Source organism: Pleurodeles waltl, chromosome 4_2, assembly GCF_031143425.1.
Source record: "Pleurodeles waltl isolate 20211129_DDA chromosome 4_2, aPleWal1.hap1.20221129, whole genome shotgun sequence".
NCBI classification, from domain to species: domain Eukaryota; kingdom Metazoa; phylum Chordata; class Amphibia; order Caudata; family Salamandridae; genus Pleurodeles; species Pleurodeles waltl.
Window position 1 is genome coordinate 26,555,818 of NC_090443.1, and position 21,966 is coordinate 26,577,783.

General features: G+C 45.5%; 1 protein-coding gene across 4 annotated transcripts in view; it reads right to left on the reverse strand.

Moving 5' to 3' along the window:
- RFX1 (regulatory factor X1) overlaps nt 1–21,966 on the reverse strand; it is a 788,791-nt gene that overhangs the window by 693,415 nt on the left and 73,410 nt on the right. The window lies entirely within an intron of this gene.

The window sequence follows — 21,966 nt, forward strand, 5'->3', positions numbered from 1 at the left end:
CTTCCAGGACCAGACATGATTAAGCTAGAGTGAGCACTCCCCTCAGGGTCAATGCTGCAACATATTTCCCAACGTCAATAACCTGGAGGGGGAATGTAGGAAGTTGGCCCTGTATATACTATCTCAAAGTAAGAGATAGTGTGCACAGAGTCCAAGGGTTACCCTTAGAGGTAAGATAGTGGCAAAATTTGATAATTCTAATGCTCTATTTTGTGTTAGTGTGGTCGAGCAGTAGGCTTATCAGAGGGTAGTGTTAAGCATTTGTTGTACACACACAGGCAATAAATGAGGAACACACACTCAAAGACTTAACTCCAGGCCAATAGTTTTTGTATAGAAAAATGTATTTTCTTAATTTATTTTTAGAACCACAAGTTCAAGATTTGAAGTAAATACGTAAAATGCAAGGTACTCCACACAGGTAAGTTAGGAACTTTGAATTAGAGCAATAGCATACAGATTTGGTTAAAATGGCAATAAGCTATTTTAAAAGTGGACACAGTGCCAAAATCAACAGTTCCTGGGGGAGGAAAGTAATGGTTAGTTTGTCAGGTAAGTAAGACACTTACAAGTCTAAGTTCCTGGGCATATGCAGGCCACCGTTGGGGGTTCAAGGCAACCCTAAAGTTACCACACCAGCAGCACAGGGCCGGTCGGGTGCAGAGGTCAAAGAGGTGCCCAAAACACATAGGCGCCTATGAAGAACAGGGGTGCTCCGGTTCTAGTCTGCCAGTAGTTAAGTACCAGCGGCCTTTGAGGCTCACCGCCAGGTGTTACAGTTCCTGCAGGGGAAGGTGAGAAGCACCTCCAACCAGTACAGGCTTTGTTCCTGGCCACAGAGTGACATAGGCACTCTCCCTGGTGGTCAGCAACTCGTCTGGTTGTGGCAGGCTGGCAGAAACTGGTCAGCCTAGCACTAGGAGCCGGACTGGTATTCAGGGGGCATCTCTAAGATGCCCTCTGGGTGTATTTTACAATAAATTCCACACTGGCATCAGTGTGCATTTATTGTGCTGAGAAGTTTGATACCAAATTTCCCAGATTTCAGTGTAGCCATTATGGAACTATGAGGGAAGTGCCATGTTGGCTTAGTCATTTATTCCCCACCAGAACACACAAGCTGTGAGGCAGTGTGCATGTGCTGAGTGAGGGGTCCCCAGGGTGGCGTAAGACATGCTGCAGCCCTTAGAGACCTTCCCTGGCATCAGGACCCTTGGTACCAGGGTTACCATTTACAAGGGACTTTTCTGGGTGCCAGGGCTGTGTCAATTGTGGAAGCAAAGGTACAGTTTAGGGCAAGAACACTGGTGCTATGGCCTGGTTAGCAGGGTCCCAGCACACTTTCAATCATAACTGGCATCAGAAAAAGGCAAAAAGTCAGGGGGTAACCATGCCACGGAGGCATCTCCTTACAGGGAACTCCTTCCCTCCACCCATCTATACATTCATGAAAAGACTTTCCGATGAGATATGAGGGACGGACCCTCAAAGACCTACACAAATCCACCCCATAGGCCATCAATGTTTCACACACAAATAAAATTATTTCAAGACTGGACAATATTCCATAGAGTGAGTAGTTTACATAAGACAAATCATATAGGACACAACTTGCAAATAGAGTGGGACATCACAGACTGCCTTGCTTTACAGCAAACTCTCCTTGTTAAGAGATTGCACAGACAACCTCAACTTCTCAGAAGCCTTCAACTGCAACAAGCAAAGCAAGAGTCCTTTTGGGGTACCACACAGAAAGAAGTGGAGAACACCCTGTGGGGAAGTCTGCAGGGAACATTAAAAATGGCTTTGAAGAAAAATGAATCTTCCCTCATGAAGCATGAACTGAGGACCTGGAAACAACAATGTGCAAGGCATTTTATTCTTCAATTATTTTGAAGAATAACATGGAACAAGCAGTGAACTTGTCTCCTCAAATATACTGAATATAATAGACTGAATGGGGAAGGAGCTGCAATTGGACTCTAGAAGCCTGAAGCAATTGAAATTACAGTGGGGCTGTAGATTGTACTAAGCACATTTTTTTGGAGTGCTACTCTCTTGTATTTTATTTGACCTGAGGACCTGCCTCCAAGAGATGAGGGGAATGGAAAGCGGATCTGAAACAAGAGGTAAATACCACCACAAAATGCATTAAAATAATTTTGTCACTTACTAAAGATATTGACCAAACTAGCCCAAGAGTGGAGGATCAGAGAGATGGCGTGCAGGAGTTCTCACAAGTGAAAATAAATAGAACACCCCCCACAGAATTCAATAATTAGAGATGCAGGTGGCTGTCCTGCAACTGAAATGTGAGGACTTGGAAAACAGGGCACAAAGAGATAACATCAGGGTCAGAAATGTAACTGAAGAAGAGAAAGGTACACATGTATTATCTATAGTAATACCAATACCAGACTAAGGGATACACTGGTAGAGCTCTCCTCATTCCAACTAAAAGAGACAGCTCTTATAGGTGTGTAAATCCTTGCCCCTTGACATTTGTGGGGAAAGGTTTCTACTTCTATAGGACTTCTCTCACCTTACCCTTGAGAAACACTATAAGCCCTCATAGGCGTGCTGAATATACAGAAAATCAGATACCGATGACATGTCTGTGTTGAACAGTCTTTCAGGCCGATGGAGAGACTCACCATATCCGAACGACAGAGCAGGGTCTTAAACCCCACCAGAAAAACATTACAACAAGCTATCACTGACGAGAAGGGGGAACTAAGAAAGAATTAGGGGGAAGTCAACCCTCTAATGTGAGGATCCACAAAGGACCATCCACGACGGGCCGGGAGGAAGAAATGAGACTGCTACAGAGACTGACTTCCCACAAGTGATCACTCAGAGAAAAATCCTGTATTGCATTTTAACAGGGTGCTAACGCTGCTGAATTGGTAGTGGGAGCTCCGAGTACTCAACATAGGACAACTTCCTTATTCCTTAGGACATTATGACATTGGCGGTAAGAACCGCCTACTGCTCCGGTGACTGCTGCCAAAAGACCGTCACCGTGGCTAACAGCCGTCCACCAAATTATGACCACAGCCAGATTTCCGCGACAAGAAGGGCGGAAATCCGGCTGTGGCCAAAAAGGCAGATGGCGTTAAGGTGGCACTGCTACCACCAGCAGCGCCACACCAGTAAACCGCCACCAGCCGTATTATGAAATATAATATGGCCTGGCGGTGTTCTGCTGGCCGGTGCTGCTGGCGGTAGCAGCGTTCCTTTCCCTGCTGGAAGACCCCCTGGATTCAGGTAAATTGGGTTTCCAACAGGAGGGAGGAGTAGGAAGTGTTGTGTGTGTGTGGGGGGGGGGGGGGAATATGCGTGAGTGTGTGCATGAATGCGAATGTATGTGTAGTGCTGTTTGCGTGCATGTATGAATGTGGGAGAATGCACGTAATTATGGATATGTGAATGTGTGTCTGCATGTCAGTGTGAATGTGGTGCGGATGTGTGCATGAATGAATGGATGCATGTGTGTATGAATGCGCGTATGCCTGTGTGACTTGGTGTGTGTATGTGTGGTGCGTGTCTGTGTGTGTGTGTGTGTAGGGGCTGGGGTTAGAAGGGGGGCGTGGATGGAGGGGTTGGTGGGGGACGTCTGAGGAGTTGTTGGGGGGTAGGGGGCCTCTTATCAGTGACAGGGAATTAATTCCCTGTCACTGATAGGGCCTCCGCCATGGTTTTTGTGGCGTTACGAACGCCACGAAAACGATGGCAGTAGGCAGGGTCAAAATGCCTGAGGCAGTACAATAGCAGCCGGCGGGCTGGAGATTCTTATCTCCAGCCCGGCGGCTGCTACTGCCATGGCAGTCGGAGTGGTACATTGGCGGGTTGGCTTCAGCCAATCCGCCAATGTCATAATGTGGCGGTATGTACCGCCAGCCTGTTGGTGGTACTATCTCCACATTATCACCGACCGCCAGGGTCATAATGACCCCCTTTGATTGTAACCCCGTTTGAGAGGCTCATAAGAACACTACAGTTACGAGTGGCAAAGGTACTCAACAAAGGTTGTTGTTTTTTCCTTTTTCTTGTGGATTGGGTGAACCAAGTTTAAAATATTTTGTAAAGCTTTTCAGGGCACACGGGTGGGGGGGCTAGAGGTGGCTGTGTGAAAAAAAACAAGAGGGCACACAGGCAGAAATGTTTTGAGGCACACAGAGCCCTTAGAGTCTTATCACCAAATGTAAAGGGAATTAACTCCCCTTCCAAGAGGAACAGAATCCACAATTGCCAAACAATGACAGGGCATGAACCGTGACACTGAAGGATACACATCTAAAAAAGGGTGATTCTGCTTGTTTTCACTCTAAACCTTGCACATGCTAATACCTCTCTAATGCACCCACCAAAACGGGAAGGATCTGCATTCTCCTAGCAAAGAACTTTGACATGATAGTGCTGGAGGCCCTCACAGATGAGTAAAGGTGATTTTAAAAGCCACATACGGAGTGGAAATAACTAAAAAGCGACCCTATATGCACCAGACTACGAGAAGTCAGATTCCTGGAAAGAATACGGGGAAAACTCTCTGGCTTCAGGGAGGGACTGATATTTACTGAAGATTTCAACACAGCTTCACAAACCACACTAGATAGATCCACATTTACTTGGTCCATGAACAGGGAGATATCCGGGGATGTACAGGAACAAATCTGTTATAGGGGGCTTATTAATGTCTGGAAGGAAATGCACCCACTAGACACAGACTACACATTCTACTTGCTTGTCCACTAGTCCTATTCCAGAATCAACATGATCCCCATCACCAGAAGAACAATACATTCTGAAATTGGGATAAGCCTTATCGCGATCTCTTAGCAAAACATATACGGTTAACATTAGGCTCTTGGGCACAAAAACATAGGGACATGATATGAAACCAGAGAAGAACGTGCTGCAAAATGTAGTAAGCAGAGCAGCGATTTCATCCTCTAGAGAAGAATATACTACCACAAACAAAATAACAGATACCTCTTGAAGTATGTATTGTCACACCATAAATGTGCTACTTAGGGGTAAATTGCTAACTTTAACAGAGACCTAACACTAGCGCAGGCCAGACTTGAAAACAAACTAAAAGAAGCAGAAGAGAACAGCTTCTAAACCGGATTTAAAATCCCTCATTACCGTAACATGCAAGCTGGTAGCCAGGCAGAACAGAGAGAACCCTCTTGCCCTTGAAAAATTAAAGTGTAGGAGACTGGTGACAAGCCCCATTGCATGTTAGCCAACAGATTTAAAGCTAGGACTAAGAGATAGTATGATTGGATAGACAAACCCTCATGGTCTACTTACATAAGACATACAGGAAAAAGGAAGATACTTTTGGAATTTATTTCACCAAGCTATACACGCAAAATCAATCAAGAGCAATAAATGTACTACTCTATGACCTCTCATTCCCTAAAGTTCCACAGGAGCAGCTACAAGAGCTAAAGGCACTTGCTGAAGAGCCTCAGCCTAGAGCAGTCATAAAGATAAAAAAATAAAATGAATAAAGCCCCTGGCTCAGATGGTTTCAATGGGGAATTTTACAAATTATGTGCGGCTAAACTTGCACCGATCTTTCAAGGATACCGGTAGAGCCACACCATCAATGGAGGATACCACAATTGTGGTGATTCCCAAACCGGGGAAAGATCATTCATAGTGCTCAGCCAACAGACTAATCACAAATCCTGAATCTGGATATGGAAATGAAATGAAAATATCGCCGATGAGATGGCCCATATTCCTGCTTGCTTGATTGATTTGTGAAGACAAAGCCACATTTGTGACTAGCAGACAGACCTCTGATAACATACTACATATAGTCCACCTTGTAAACAATTGAAAGATGCTCTTTTGGGACTTGACGGTGAAAAGGTATCAGGCAAGGTCGAATTGCGGTTCAAGTGATGAGCTGATTTGGGGTGGGAAGCACATTCATACAAATGGTAAGGAACGGTTTCATACCTGTGACACCAGTTCTCTCGCAGGGGAAGTTCCATAAGTCATAAGCACTGAATAGCCCACCCCCATGCCGGGACGCTGGAGCACTTCTTCAAAATATCTTAAGTAGAAGGTTTCGCCTTTCTTCTGGAAGGCCTGTAAAGTCACTTAAGAAGCAGACAGATAATGCAGCCTATGTACATAGGCCACACTGGCTGAACTCTGCATTTTAAAATAAAGACAGAATTCAGCACATTGTAATTTAAGAATAATTTGTTAACAGAATGAATCTCCCTCACAAACCCCTTTTGCATGATAACGACAAAGGAGAGTAGGACAGAGAAGCCCCAAAGGTTGCCATTATATGACTAAAAAGGAGACTGTAGCTTTAAGAACTCAAAGACCACCAGTATCCCATCATGCACAGCTGGTGGCAGTTGCTTCAGTTCTTTTGAAGGCGACGCTAGGCTTGTAAAGTGTGTTTCAAAACATCTGTCTTTTCCTCCCGGGAGGAGGGAGGGTTGCTTATGACTTATCATGGAAATTCCCCTATGAAAGAACTAGAGTTGCAGGTATGAAACCGTTCCTTCTCTCATAGGAGATTTCCCTGTAAAGTCAAAAGCACTGAATAGTATAGCAAGCTATGGAGAGTGGGGGAAGAGACAGAGGATGAACTGGAAAATTTCATGCAAATATATTTCTGAGGGACACCTGCCCTACTTGAGCATCTGCTCTAGCATCAGAATCTATGCAGTAGTGTTTAGTAAATGTGTGAACTGACTTCCATGTTGCCGCTTTGCAAATCTCTGGTATAGAAATATTGCAAAGCAGCAGAAGCTGTTTTCCCTCTAGTAGAGTGTGCTTTTGGTCTATTAGGTAGTTTTTTGGTAGCATAATAAAATGCACAATACTACTGATCGCAAAATGGACTGCTTAGAGGTGGCTAACCCAGTGCGAAGAGGAACATAGTTGATAAACAACTGGTCTGATTTGCAAATGTTTTGTCAAGAAAGAATTTCAGAACTCGTTTCACACCCAGGGAATGGAGAGATCTTTACGCTGGAGTGAAAGGATTCTGAAAAAATGTAGGCAAGGAAATAGTTTGGTTGACATGAAAGTCCAAAATCACCTTTGGGAGGAATTTCGGATGAGTTCTCATGACTGCTTTGTTTGAATGAAACATGGTGTGTGGTTCGTGTGAACAGAGTGCATGGATTTCACTACCTCTGCGGGCAGATGTTATTGGCACCACACTATCCCAATTGAGATCCAAGACGATACTCATAGCTCCGGAGTGGCCACATCAGTGGTGGTTCATGGACCTCCTTTATCAGTCCATCCAACTTAATCTCAAACTACCATGCAGACCAGATCTATTTACGAAATTCGGAGGCTAGATGGTGCATCCCAATCTCCCTTCTTTAAATTTGGCAGCATGCCTCCTGAGCTAGTGTAGTATGGACACCTAAATATTTCACAAGACTGCATGGACATTCTTAAAAGGGCAAAGCGTCCTTCTACAAGAGCTGCATATGCCTTCAAATGGAAGAGAATCTTCATATGGTGTGCATCTAAAAACAAAGATCCTACCACCTGCCAAGATGTAATTTTATCATATCTACTCCATTTGGCACAATCAAGCTTGCAGTTCTCTTCTATAAAAGTCCACCTGGCTGCTCTTGCTGTATACAGAAAATGTCCTTCACAAACCTCTTTTTTCAAAATCTCGGTCATCAAGGATTTCTTAAAGGGTTTAAAAAAGGTCTTTCCTCCCATTAATTGTCCTTCTCCTCCCTGGGAGTTAAATGTAGTCCTCTCACAACTTATGCAAGATCCTTTTTAACCCATACATAAGGCATCTCTCCAACACTTACCTTGGAAAAGATTGTTGCGGACTGCTGGAATAAGGGGAATTGGAGGGAAAACGTAGAGAAATCTGCTGGACCAGTTGATCCTAGGGCATTCTCAGAGTCCGTCGTTGGAAGTACCTAGATGCAAAGTTTTGGCGTTTTCTTTGTTTGCGAATAAGTCGATGTCTGGAGTTCCCCACCACTGGAATACATTTGGAATGACCTCTTCATTTAGGACCCATTTGTGGTTTTCCTGAAGGAGTCTGCTGAGATAATCGGCTTGGGTGTTTTGTACTCCTGGAAGGTGAGTGGCAGTTATTTACAAGTTCCTGGCCAGAAGCCATCTCCAGATTGTCTGGGCTTTGTGGGACAAGGGTTTCAACCTCGTTTCTCTCTGCTTGTTGAGATAGTACATGGTTGTTGTATTGTCCGTCTGTACAAGCAGAGAGATGGAGCTGAAAGATGGATGGAATGCCTTCAGCGTTAGATGAACTGCACGCAGTGCCAGGAGGTTTATATGCTATGTAGACTCTCTGTGGGACCACTCACCCTGAATTTGTAGACGGTCCATGTGGACTCCCCATTCCAGAAGGGAGGCATCTGTGACAATTGTTCGCGCAGAATCTCCTGATGAAATGGTGCTCCCAAGAGAATGTTGGCTGGAGACCACCACCATTTCAGTCACCGTTTCATATATTGGGACAGTTAAATCCTGTCATCCCAGTTGCCTATCAATTGGTTACATTGGTCATCGAGGCACTCCTGTAAGAGTCTCATATGAAGACGGGCATTTGGTGTGAGGAATGTGCAGGGCGCCAAGGAGAGAGGATACCTTTCTCACAGTTGGATAAGATATTTTCATGAGAGCTTGAGACTTCCGAAGGATTGATAAGCGTCTCTCCTCAGAAGGATATACATTTGCTCTGAGGGTATCGATTAATGTTCCCAGATAGTGAATTGTCTGCACTGGGACAGAGATTGGTTTAGCATGGTTTATTTGAAATCCAAATCAATGTAGTAGATCGCGAGTCCAATTGTAATGGAGTTGTGCTTCTTGGACACCTTGATTAGCCAATCATCTAAGTAGGGCTAGACAAATACTTTGTGGTTTTGTAGGTGGGCTGCCAGTACAGCCATACATTTGGAAAAAGTTCTATGTGATGACTTTAGACCAAACTGAGGCACTTGGTACTGATAGTGATTGTGCCCCACTACAAACCACAAGAATTTTCTATGTTTCCTGACCACTGGAATATGAAAACGTGCATCTTGAAAGTCGATGGAGCAAAGCCAGTCTCCTTTGCATAGTTGAGAGTAGATCTGGTGTAAAGGCAGCATCTGGAATTTTTCTCGACTGACCCACTTGTTGGTCAATTTGAGGTTGAGAATGAGCCTGAATTCGTTCTTGTCTTTCTTCTTGATTAGAAAATATCTGGTATAAATCCTGGTTCCTTGTTGATGATGAGGGATGGGCTCCACTGCCTGCTTCTGTAATAAAACATCCACTTCTGCTTGTAATTGAAGAATGTGGAAGTTGGAAGGTTTCGGTGGAATGGATGGTGGGGAGCGGAAAATCTGAGACAGTAACCACTGCAAACAATATTCAGAACCCATACGTCCTGCAAGATGTTTTGCCACTCTACAAAGTAGTGACAAATGTTTCCCCCTACTGGAGTGGGTAAGGGAAGAGGGGGAAAGAGATGATTTAGTGTTTTGCTCCAGATGGCTGTTTGCCTCCCTGAAGAGGGCGATGACTCGACCTTCCTCAAGCCTTCTTCCTTTCGTAAGGCTGGTAGGACCTCTGATATTGTTAGGACGGAGCACCAATCTGCTGGCGACTTTGGTACCAGCGAGGGGCTTGAACCTTCTGTGCCGAGATGCAGCACTGGAAAGGCCTAAAAGGTCTCTTTGAATCTTTAGGTTTTTCTAAACCAACAGCTTTTAATGTCTCTAATTCTGCTTTCAATTTTGCCATTTTGTCATCTGTATGAGATCCGAAAAGGGTATTGCCAGAAAAAGGTAAACTGAGAATCCTCTGTTGAGATTCCGGTTTCAAAGAAGTAAGGTAAAGCCATGAATGTTTTCAAAGGGGAACTCTGTGGGAGTACTCATGTGCTGCTGATAGAGAGGAGTCTGCTGCACTAATGATTTGATTTGAAACCATTAGGCCTTCATTTAGGATTTCTTTAAAGTACTCTCTTTTCTCTCTGGGGAGATGTTCGATAAATTGTTGTAGAGACTCCCATAGGGCCCTATCATAACGGCCCAACAAGGCTGTGGCACTTGCTGCCTTCATTGATGTTGTCACTGAGTTACAAACTTTTCTTCCTACAGAGTACAGCTTAAAGCTCTCTTTATCAGGTGGCACTGTAGAAGTGGGAGCTGTGGCATGCTGTTTTCTAGCAGCTAGTACCACCACTGAATCTGGTGTTGGGTCAGATCGCAGGAAAGCCGGATCTTGTTCGGGAGGTCTGTATTTTATTTGAGGCCTGAAAGGCGCAGCTTTGATAGATGACGGTTTCAAGAGCAGGTCCATTAAAGGTTCAAATCAACCTGGAACAAGAGGTAATAGCGGACTTGAGGTCGACCTTTGTTGCAAAGTTTCAAATATTATAGATGTCGTCAGTGTCGGTGCAGATAGAGAAATATTTAAATTGTTTGCTCCTCTAACTAGTACTTCCTAAAAAAAAATTGACACATCATCTACTCGAGGGATACGTGGTGCAGGAAAACCTGAGAAAGTTGGAGAATATCTCTCTGTACCAGATGAGGAAGTCTGTCTAGACTGAGATCTGGTATAACGGCGTTGATGATGTGAGCGACTTGGTGTGTGACAAGCCCTTTGACGATGTCTAGATTGATGTCTGGAATGATGTCTTGATGGAGAATGGGATCGGATTCTCACAGGAGAGGTTGCAGGTGGTAGTTCCATTGTTGGTGATGGAGGAGGTGTTGGCTGTGGAGAAGGAGGTGTAGCGAGTATTGGCACAGTAACCCCTTGCGCCTCTCTTGATGGAGAATAGATGCAGGAGTAATCGGAGTCTGGAGAGCAATAGATTTGCCTCTGCCTTCTGCGCCCTCCTTGAGGTGAGGAGTCTGAGATTGTGATGGACTTTGATCTTCCTCTTCTCCTCGACCTACTTCTCAATGTCCTAAGATGTCACTGTCTCGCCGTTGGTGTGTCTTGCTGACGTCAACCTTGATTTTGACAGCGACAAACCGCGATGAGTCGACATCAATAAGGATTTTGACGGCAACTGGTGGGTGTCGACATTAAAGGGCTCCTTGATGTCAATGGTTTTCTGTGTGTCACTGTCACCAATGTCCTTCTTCGATCTGATGTCTATATGTGCCGTCTCAGGTTGGTGCTACACCTCTTTTCCATGTTGACATTCTTGACGCGTTCTATGACTTTTTTAGGTGTTTTTTGACTGGAGCACCCTCCAGAAGCCGATGACAGAGCCCTGGTAGAGGACTGTGCCTCTCCTCACCATGAGGTCCACATGTAGATTGGGCCTTCTGTTTTCTCCTCTCCTCCATGCCTTGAAAGCGAATCTTCTCCCTGTCACGTAGGATGCACCAGGAAAAGGTTTTTACAAATCTTGCAGATGTCAGAAATGTGAGTATCTGGAAGACAAAGGATACATATTCTGTGAGGATCAATTTTGGCTTTTTTTCCTCCCACAGTCTGGACACTTTTCAAAAAGAGATAGCATTTTTTATCATCTTTCTGTCAGAAATGGCAGAAAAAGTTGGGGAACTCCAAACTGTCAAGTGAAAAAGTTGTCACTAAAATTCAGATTAATATTTCTACGGAAAAAAAGAAATATCGGTCGAGCTCAATGCTCAAGGATCCTGTCAGCAGGAGCCGGAAAAAAGAACTGGAGCAACTGCCACCAGCTTTGCATGATGGGATACTGGTGGTCTGTTGAGTTCTTAAAGGCACAGTCTCCTTTTTAGCCATATAATGACAGCCTAAGGGGCTACTCTGTCCTCTCCTTTGTCTCTATCATTCAAAAGGGGTTTGTGAGTGAGATTCATTCTGTTAACGAACTATCCTCACCATACAATGTGCTGGCTTTTGTCTTTATTTTAAAATTGAGAGTTCAGCCAGCATAGCCTATCTACATAGCCTGCATTATATGTCTGCTTCTTAAGTGACTTTACAGGCCTTTTCAAAGAAAGGTGAAAACTTTCATTTAAGAAGATATTTTGAAGAAGTGCTCAAGGGTCCCCCCACATGGGCAGGACTATTCGGTGCTTATAACTGCTCATGAAAATCCCTGACGAGATCTCAAAGCCTGGGTGTTGACAACAAATCAACTACTACTACTAGTACTACTTAAAGCAGGAATGACAACTGCCCGATTTAAAAACAAAAAGCTGGCCTGACACGACACATACGGTGCTGAATAATCTGGGAAATGATGGCAGCAGAGCTACTTATAAACTATGTCGCCAAGGACAATGATAGCTTTCTGCAAAAATGACAACCAGTGCTGTCCTACATGGAGACAATACAAGGGAAGGAGACATCACCAATGGATTTGGAAAGACTGAGAGGGTGTGGGGAATCAACACAATATATGACCAAAACAGACACTTGATTATACCTTCAGTGGCTATGATATGCTTAAATATTGTGTTGCCAGAAGGGGTTTCTTTTTTTATTTCTGTTTTTGACTGATTGATATTGTTCTGGGTACTGTTCATGGGTAAACAAAGAAATACAAGCATTGTCAGCTTATAAAATATAAAATAGTTTTGCAAAATAAAATAAAAAATAAAAGTTGCATAGATGTCTGCTTCTCTTTATCTAATACCAACAGTACAGGACTCTTCTAAGATCCACAATATAGAGGGACTTATCAGGTGATGTGGTAGGATTTGGAAAGAATGAATGCAATAAGACTGAATCATTTAGAAATCTGAAGTTATGATAGATAGGTTCTAACTGAAAACATTTAACTTTAGAACAGTGCTTGGCTAATGGAAGCAGGAAGCCCACCTGACGTTATGGTCACTGGGAAGGCCCCTTGCATCAGTCTACATCCTGGGCTCCAGTAGTAACCCCATTGGTTCTGACCAGACTGTTATCCAATTTCAAAGAAAGGGTGGAACAAACTGACTGTAAAGGTTTCTTAAATCCTCTGGAAATTTACTGACCAATGAAGCCACAGAAGGATCAATAGGAAGGACTTTCACAATAAGGAATGATCCCCACCTAATGGACCATTAGAGAAGGATTTAACCAAACAAAGAAGATAATATAGTACCCGCTGTTGTACTAACTTTGGCACAGCCAATTTAAAGGTCTCAAAATAAAGCAGTCAAGCTAAAATGCACACATGCTGCGGATGGAATAAGGATGTTTCATGTGTTCTGTAGACAACTACAACCTTCCTGGTTTTAAAAGTGCTTAATGCAAACATTGACTCAGTAATGAGATGCGTGCCTTAGTACACTATGGTAAACAAAAGAGGCTCTTAGAGACAGAATGCATGCAAACAAGTTAGGGAATATTTTTTATCTCAGAACTTATAACCTCCATTAGTAATGAAGCTTTAATTTAATGAAGTCATCATTTAAAACTCAGTAGAAGCCAGGGTGATATTCTATTACTTTGACATTAATAGAGCAAAGTTGACTTGGGAAATTCTCCATCAAATTGTAATCTGGGACGAACACTGATAATGTGTGGCATCTAGAGCTTGCTTACACACGCTCTTAAAAATACAAAGGGCCTGATTAAAACTTTGGCAGAGGCGGTTAATCCATCTCAAATGTGACGGATATCCCACCCACCGTATTACGAGTTCCATAGGATATAATGAACTCGTAATATGGCGGGCGGGATATCTGTCACATTTGGGACGGATTAACCCCCTCCGCCAAAGTTGTAATCAGGCCCATAATCTTTCAGAAATATAGTAAGGTTTATCCTTCTCTCAAACAAAGGTGTTCAGAAAGAGGTTTTGGAGTAATCTAAAAATGCAAAGTCATATTCAAAACTTGGATAAACTACATCACTGGAAAAGCCAAAAAGTCTGGCGTTGGTTGCTAGCCTTTTGGATTTCTCAATGCTTGTTTTGTCATGGTTTTTGTAAAACATTATTGTTTTGGAGCCACCAACCCCTCGTCAATATAAAAAAAGTCTTGTGTAAAAGCAAAAAAATGTAATCTAGTACTACCTGGCACTGAAGGGAACTACAAGTGTGTATAAGCTCCTTGAGAAAGAGCGTAATGCCTTCATTCACACTGAAGCTGGCAAATGGCTAAAGCGAGTTAACCCACTGCCCCTTTCAGTTTGCTGTACTGGAGGGGACGGATTTGGGGGGGATGTTGGGGGGTGAGTCTTAAAATGGCACTCCTTCCAACATCTTTCCGTGGCACCACTAGTTAAAAGGTTGGACTGCTGTTTGGGAATGAGTCAGTCTGTTGTCTAGTCTCCAGTCTTACACATCACTGGTCCTCCAACCACTTCTCCAACTTTTTCACATGAACTCTAAAGCATGGCATACTGAAGACTCAATCTCAATGGACATTAGCAGACTTGCCTGCACCAGCAGGCGTAATCTAAAGTAGTCTACATGTGAGGATTATGGCTAACAGACATCCCTTGGAATTAACATGTTTCTTGATTTTGCTTCCAGAAGAGCTCCCAGGTATAGGATTGAAAGTATTGAAGTTAGTGTTGTAATTCATCGGCAGCACAAGTGTGTACTGAACCACTGCCTCCTAGAGGACATATTACAGTACTTTCGATGAGATGAAGCCTTGTTCTAGTTTTGTATAAAATCAAATGCTTAGACATTCCTTCACTATTGCCACCAACTTGGAAAGGCCTACACAGCGAATTTCAGGCAGAAGGCAGCTCCTTGTATTGATAGCATCTGTTTCCTATTCTGAACAGAGATGCTTTCTGCTTCCTTACTACTGGAACATGAAATTATGAATCGTGTAGGCAGAGGACCATCCAACCCTATTAAGCTTAGAATGGGATGGTATTTATTCCTTGATCATTTTTACAGCACAAAGGAAGTCGTAAGAATATATTTGTCTAGGTCACTGTAACATTTTCTATTGCATTCTTTTGAAGAAATAACTATGTCCTGAAGCAGAAGATCTGGAATAATTCTTGGCACATTACGTAGAATGTCTGCCAGTAACTCTGGAATCGGAATCTAAACTTGGATCCATTCTGTAGAACATCTAGCACTCATATATCTTTCGTTATATTTTCCAATGCCACAAGATGTGATGTTAAACTTCTGCCCACCCATCAGATTCAAAGGGCAAACGGAAGACATTGGTGGCCTAAAGGGGAGCTTCTCCAAAGCTGCTGAGGGCTACAGGTTGACCTCCATCTTCTTTAAAGTAGATTTTGCTTTTATGATGGTTTAGGTAGCTCTCTTGCCTCTTCCAGTATGGTAAATGAGTCCTAAGGCAATAACTAAAGCCTTAAAAAAATCCTTGTTTCCACGACAACTCTTTGGCCTGTACTTGCTTCAGTTTTTATTTTCCATAGACATTCATCTGGATTAGTCTGGTGATGTGGGTATTTGTGACAATTCCTGTTAAGAGAATACCTCCATCAAAGAGAGTAAGAAACATTCAGTGTTGTGAATTTATTTTAGATCACCTTTCATTACGTCTTACCTTACTGATAACACAAATGGGACATTAATTTTTGTTTTAGAATTGTAGATGTAGGAAGCTGGCCTGGTGTGTTGTGGGTACCTAAGGTCCTTTCACGTTATACCAGGACCAGGTATCCCCTATTAGTGTAGCGTAGGCAGTGTCTAGATGCTAGGCTCTCTAGAGGTAGCTGTGGATAAGCAGCCAAGGCTTATCTAAGAGGAATGCAAAGCTCATGCAATATCACTGTAGTCACACAGCACTTACACACACAGAAGAAAACACTCAGTATTACAAAAATAAAGATAATTCATTTTAGTGACCAAATTACCAAAAAAGTACTAGAAAGGCAACCCTCCAATAGGAGGTAACACACTAGATATGCACACTAGTAAACAGAAATAGGCATCAAAAGCAGTAGAAAACAGTGCAAATAGCAATAAGTAATAGTGAACCTAGGGAGAGCCCAAACCACATACTAAAAAAAATGGAAAGCAAATGCAGGACCCCCACCTATGTAAGTGGAATGTGTAGAGGGGAGCTGGGGAAACTAGGAAACCCTGGAAGGTAAGTACCACAGTGTCCCCCAGTGACCAGGAAGAAAGGAGGAAGTTAATGGATTTTTCCCAAACCATCCAAAAGGACTAAAAAGAAGATAATGCAACACCCAAACAAGACTACAAGAAACCAGCTGTGGATTCCTGAGGAGGAAAACCTGAAAAAGAAGGGGAACAAGTCCAGAAATCACAGGAGTGTCTGGTGGTGACAGGAGCCACTACCCACCTGTCTGTGGTTGCAGGAGTTGGTTGATGGTAGGACGAAGACGGTCAGCAATGCAGCCCTGGAGTCAGTGAAGAGTTCCTGGAGAATGCAGTCGATGTCCCATGCCGGATGAACGATTGCAGTCTGTCTGTGGCGTGGAAAACCCACCAACAAGACTTGACAAAGGCAAGAGTCACGGTACAAGAAAAGTGGAGCTGCCGGGGATCAACATGATCCTGGAGGACTCAACCCACGAGGGGAGTCTCAGAGGACCCTCAGCGATGCAGAGAGTCTACAGAAGAAAAGGCAAGCCTCACAGGAGAACCACTGGAAGAGGAGCCAGAAGTCACAGAGGAGCACACTCAGCATAACTGAAGAATGGTCCCACGCCACAGGAGAAGTACGCAGAGGGCTGTGGTCGCAGGGAAGAGTGCTATGGGCTAGAGCTACATTGAGCCTGAAGATCCCTTGGAGGAGATGCCAAGAAGCCTTGGTAGCTGCAAGAGATGCAGTGCACAGGGGTACTGTCCTGCGCGGGAAGGCAAAGGCTTACCTCCACCAAAGTTAGAAAGCTGGCAGAGAGGACCAATGAGACCACTCCAGACCACCACCCATGATGGAGGATCTGCGCAGCTCAGAAGGAGAGGAGATCCACGCAGCCTGTCGTCGTTGTGGTTGGTGCCTGCGGATGCAGGGGAGTGACTCCTTCACTCCAAGGGAGATTGCTTCTTGTGCTGACTGAAGACTTGCCGCCCTCAGAGGATGCACAGCTAGGGAAATGTTGCAGAAGCTGGAAGGAGCAGTGGAAACATTGTTGGAAGCAGAGTCTTCGTCATGAATGCAGACTGTCGATTCCTCAAGGGTTGAGTCGCAGTTCCAGTGGCCAGAATTCGAAGAAGAGATTGCAGAGGAGTCCTGCTGGAATCTTGTAAGTCAAATCTGAGGACTCACCCAAGAGGAAACCCTAAATAGCCTTGGTAGGCCGATTGGTCACCTAGCCAGGTGACCACCTATCAGGAGGGGGCTCTGATGTCACCTGCCTGACCTGGTCACTCAGATGCTCCCAGAGGCCTCTGCCCACCTTGGATTCAAGATGGCAGAATCAAGGGACCCTCTGGAGGAGCTCTGGGCACCACCCCTGGGGTGGTAATGGACAAGCTAGTGGTCACTCCCTTTTCATTGCCCAGTTTCGTGCCAGAGCAGGGACTGGGGGTTCCTGAACCGGTGCAGACTGGGTTATGCAAGGAGGGCACCAAATGTCCCCTTCAAATCATACCAGTTGCTTGGGGAGACTACCCCCTCCCAAGCCATGTAATACATACTTCCAAAGGGAGAGGGTTTTACCTCCCTCTCCCAGAGGAAATCCTTTGTTCTGCCTTCCTGAGCTTGAGCTGATCAACCAGCAGGAGTGCAGAACCATGCCTGAGGGGTGGCAGCAGCTCGGACTGCCCGGAAAACTCCAGAAAGTTGGTAGGAGCAATGCTGGGGCTCCTTTAAGAAGCCCCCAGAGTGCATGGAATCATACTTCCAATACTGGCAACAGTATTGGGGTATGATTCCAACATTTTTGATACCAAGCATGCCTAGTTTCGGAGTTACCATTATGTAGCTGGACATAGGTAATGACATCCCTGCACTCACAAAGTCCATGAAAATGGAGCAGGAATTCGTGGGGGCACCTCTGCTCATGCAGGGGTGCCCTCACACACAGGTACTGGCACCCTGCCCTCTGGGCTAGGAGGACCTACCATAGGGGTGACTTACAGGGACGTGGTGCAGTGACCTGCAATGAAAAGGGTGCATGTACCCTTTCACGCAGGTTGCAATGGCAGGCCTGCAGATACACTTTGCATGGGATCCCCAAGGGTGGCATAATACAAGCTGCAGACCATGGGGGACCCCTGGAAGCCCAATGCCCCGGGTACCTAAGTACCATATACAAGGGACTTATACCTATACGCGGGAGGAGTCCCACGTCGGTGGAGCTGCAGGCAGAAGGCTGTGCTTTGCAAGGAAGAGTGCTGGAGGCCGGGGAAACACGAAGCCAGAAGATCCCTTGGAAGAGGAACAAATAAGCCTTGGTAGCTGCAAGAGTCCCGGTGCACAGGGGTACTGTCCTGCAAGGAAAGGCAAGGGCTTACCGTCTCCCAAGTTGAACAGCTGGTAGAGAGGATCAAGGGGGCCACTACAGACCACCACTGTGACGCAGGATCCACGCAGCTCTGGAGAAGAGAAGATCTACGCAGCCAGTCATCATTGCAGTTGGTGCCTGAGAATGCAGGGGAGTGATTCCTTCACTCCAAGGGAGATTTCTTCTTGCTTCTTGTGCAGGCTGAAGCCTCGGTGTCCTCAGAGGATGCACAGCCAGGGATATGTTGCAGTTGCTGGAAGAAGCCGGAGAAACAATGTTGCAGAGCAGAGTCGTTGCTGAAGTTGTAGATTGTCGGTTCCTGGAGGGTCCAGTTGCAGTCCCGGTGGCCTGAAGATGAAGTACACGATGCAGAGGACCTGGGAGGGAGACTCTAAATAGCCCAGTAAGGGGAAATGGTCACATAGCAGGGTGCCCACAGTCAGGAGGGGGCTGTGATGTCACCTGGCTGACCTAGCCACTCACATGCTCCTAGGGGCCTCTGCTTACCTTGGATTCAAGATGGCAGAATCAAGTGGCCACCTGGAGGAGTCTGGGCATCACCCCTTGGGTGGTGATGGACAGGGGAGTGGTCACTCCCCTTTCCATTGTCCAGTTTCGCGCCAGAGCAGGGACCAGGGGTCTCTAGACTGGTGCAAACCGGTTTATGCACTGAGGGCAAGAATACCGGTGGCTTGGGAAGCTACCCCTCCCAAGCCTTGTAACACCTATTTCCAAAGGGAAAGAGTGTTGCCTCCCTCTCCCAAAGGCAATCCTTTGTTCTGCCTTCTGCTTGAGCTGGTCAAGCAGCAGGAGGGCAGACACCTGCCTGAGGGGTGGCAACAGCGCAGGCTGCACAGAAATCTCCAGAAGACTAGTAGGAGCAATGCTGGGGGTCCTCCAAGGAGCTCCTAGTGTACACGGAATGATACAACCAATACTGGCAACAGTATTGGGTTATGATTCCGACATGTTTGATGCCAAACATGGCCAGGTTCAGATTTACTATTATGTAGCTGGACACAGTGTCAAGTACACAGGTAAAATGCCTTCCTCGCACTTTCGAAGTCCACAGTAATGGAGCTGGAGTTCATAGGGGAACCTTTTATCATGCAGGGGTGCCCTCAACCTGTCCTCTGGGCTAGGTGGGCCTGCCATAGGGGAGACTTACAGTGACCTGGTGCAGTCACCTGTAGTGAAAGGGTGCATGCACCTTTTCACACTGGCTGCAATGCTAGGCCTGCAGACACATTTTGCATGGGTCCCATGGGTGGCACAATACATGCTGCAGCCCATGGGGAGTCCCTTCTGCCCCAATGCCCTGGGTACCTACGTACCATATACTAGGGAATTATATGGAGGCACCAGTATGCCAATTGTGGGGAGTGCTAAATCCTAATCAACCAAATTTAGAGGGAGAGAGCACATTCACTGGGGTTGGGGTTAGCAGGATCCCAATGAACACAGTCAAAACACACTGACAGCAGGCAAAAAGTGGGGGTAACCATGCTAAAAAGATGGTACTTTTCTACACACAGTGACAGGCTAATCCTTTTTGGGTCGATAACTTTCTTTCTGAGGATCCCAGCAATTCTTCAACATCACTTCCGAGCTCAGAAAAGTCGGGTGCAACTCTGTGCTTCGGGTCTTGGTCCTCGGTGCATCATGGCAGCAATGGCAGTAGTTTGAAGACTTTAAACTACCAAGTTGCCCCAGCAGGCTTCTTCAGCTGTTGTGTCCCCAGGCTGCAACAGGAGACCAATCAGCTTGCCCTTGGAGTTCTCTTGGTTTAACTGGACTCTGGAGACAGCTTATCCGTGAGCAGGATACATCATGCACAGTCCCGTCCTCCATCGGTCACCAGGTGCAATCGTCAAAGGTGCAGCCTGTCTTCCGTAGTCCCCCTGTGCAGTAGAGCAGTCCTTCTTCAGTCCTTTCTCCGAGTAGGTCAAAATATGAGGTCTGGGTGCCAGGGGTGCCCCCTTTATGCTCGGAAAGTGCCCTCAGGGCAGGATGCGGTTGGTAGCCAATAGGCTCTCAGGTTCCCTCTCACCCAGTGACCACTTCCTGTGGAATGTGGCATCTAGCTATCCCTGGATGCACCATCCTGCCTTCTCCCAAGATGGTGAGACCACTTTTCTGGTGTACAGACCTCCCTTACCCACCCCGGGGTGTGGCTACCTCAGGGCTACACAACCCCTGGGGAAACCGGTTTGGCAACTGGTTTCAACACTCTGATACCCTGCCTGTCTACCTCAGTAACGGGGCAGCTACACCACGCCCCCACCAACCCCCACCCCAGTGTCCCACATCTGTTCTTCAAAGGCAGCTCCAGCTTTGAAGACTGCTTTTTGGGGTTAACATTTAATGGGGTTCCTGCAGGAGAGAGGCAACACCTCCCTGGCCTACAATTCTTCATTGTTCCCCTTCATGGGAGTCGTTAGCATGTCTCTCCAGGAGGGCAGAAAGCTGTCTCATGGAGTAGGCTCCATATGTACCTGTGAAGGCAGAGGATTTTTAAAGGCAACCAAGTGGCAGGTTTGCTAAAGCTGTCCGCTGCAACAAGTTAAAAACAATTTTGACTTGAGATACAAGTTGGGCTCAATGTAACCAGTTGTTTGATACCTAGGAGTGACAATTTTGCTCGCTTCCGGAAGTTAGCAAAGCTGAGGAGTCAGCGTGTAACCCTATACTTGCCAATCAGGCGATCAAATCTTTCCACAGTAAAGTAAAAACAGTTGTTTCAAGTGGTTTAATGTCAGGACTTGTAAAGTACATGGCCTGCCTGCGTCACATGTTGAACCCTACCTTTAAGGCACGGTAGGGCAGCCAGAGGGGTGACTTACCTACATGTCCAGGGGTAGTGGTGGCTTTGCCATTGTTTTAAATGGCAAAGTTGGGCTAGCGGTGCACCACAACTCTACCAGTCTGCAGTGGCGGGCTGGGGGACTTCATTTACTTGAGGGACCTCCAGAGTGGCACAATCAGTGCTGCAAGCCCCGGGGTACCCTTTTAACTTACATGCTCTGGGTACCGCGGTACCATTTACTAGGGACTTACAGATAAGTTAGCCATCTCCAATTGGGTATAGCCAATTCGACTTAAACTTTAGGGTCAGGGCACTGAGGTCTAGCTAGCAGGTCTCAGTGCACTCTCATGGTCAAAAAAACAGCAGCATCAGACAAGAAACTTGGGGTGACCATAGAAAAAGAGGCATTTCCTTACATATGTAGTTTTAGGTTGCAACTTTCTTCTTGCATTTTGAAGTAGATTTACTTTAAAACAAGCCCCTTCTTTCCAAATGGCAGAGAACTGGAAACTGGGATACCAGGAAGAAGACCTAACATGGCCCTGGAAAGCTGTAAGGGCACAAAGTGACCTTTCATAGATTACTCTGATCCAGGCCTCAGCGCCCTCGAACTGTTCTATTCTAACATCTTGCCATGAGCTGGGTAGCTTAAAATATGGCATCCCACCATAAGAGTTACAGCTTACAAAAGGTAATATCCCAAAAGTCGTCAGGGCTGCAAAGTATCGACGTCAATAAGTGGTAGATTTATATATACAATTCAATTTATATACAGATTCGTGGTGGATTTAACATCTGCCCGGAGCACGCATTTGTCAGCAGTTTTG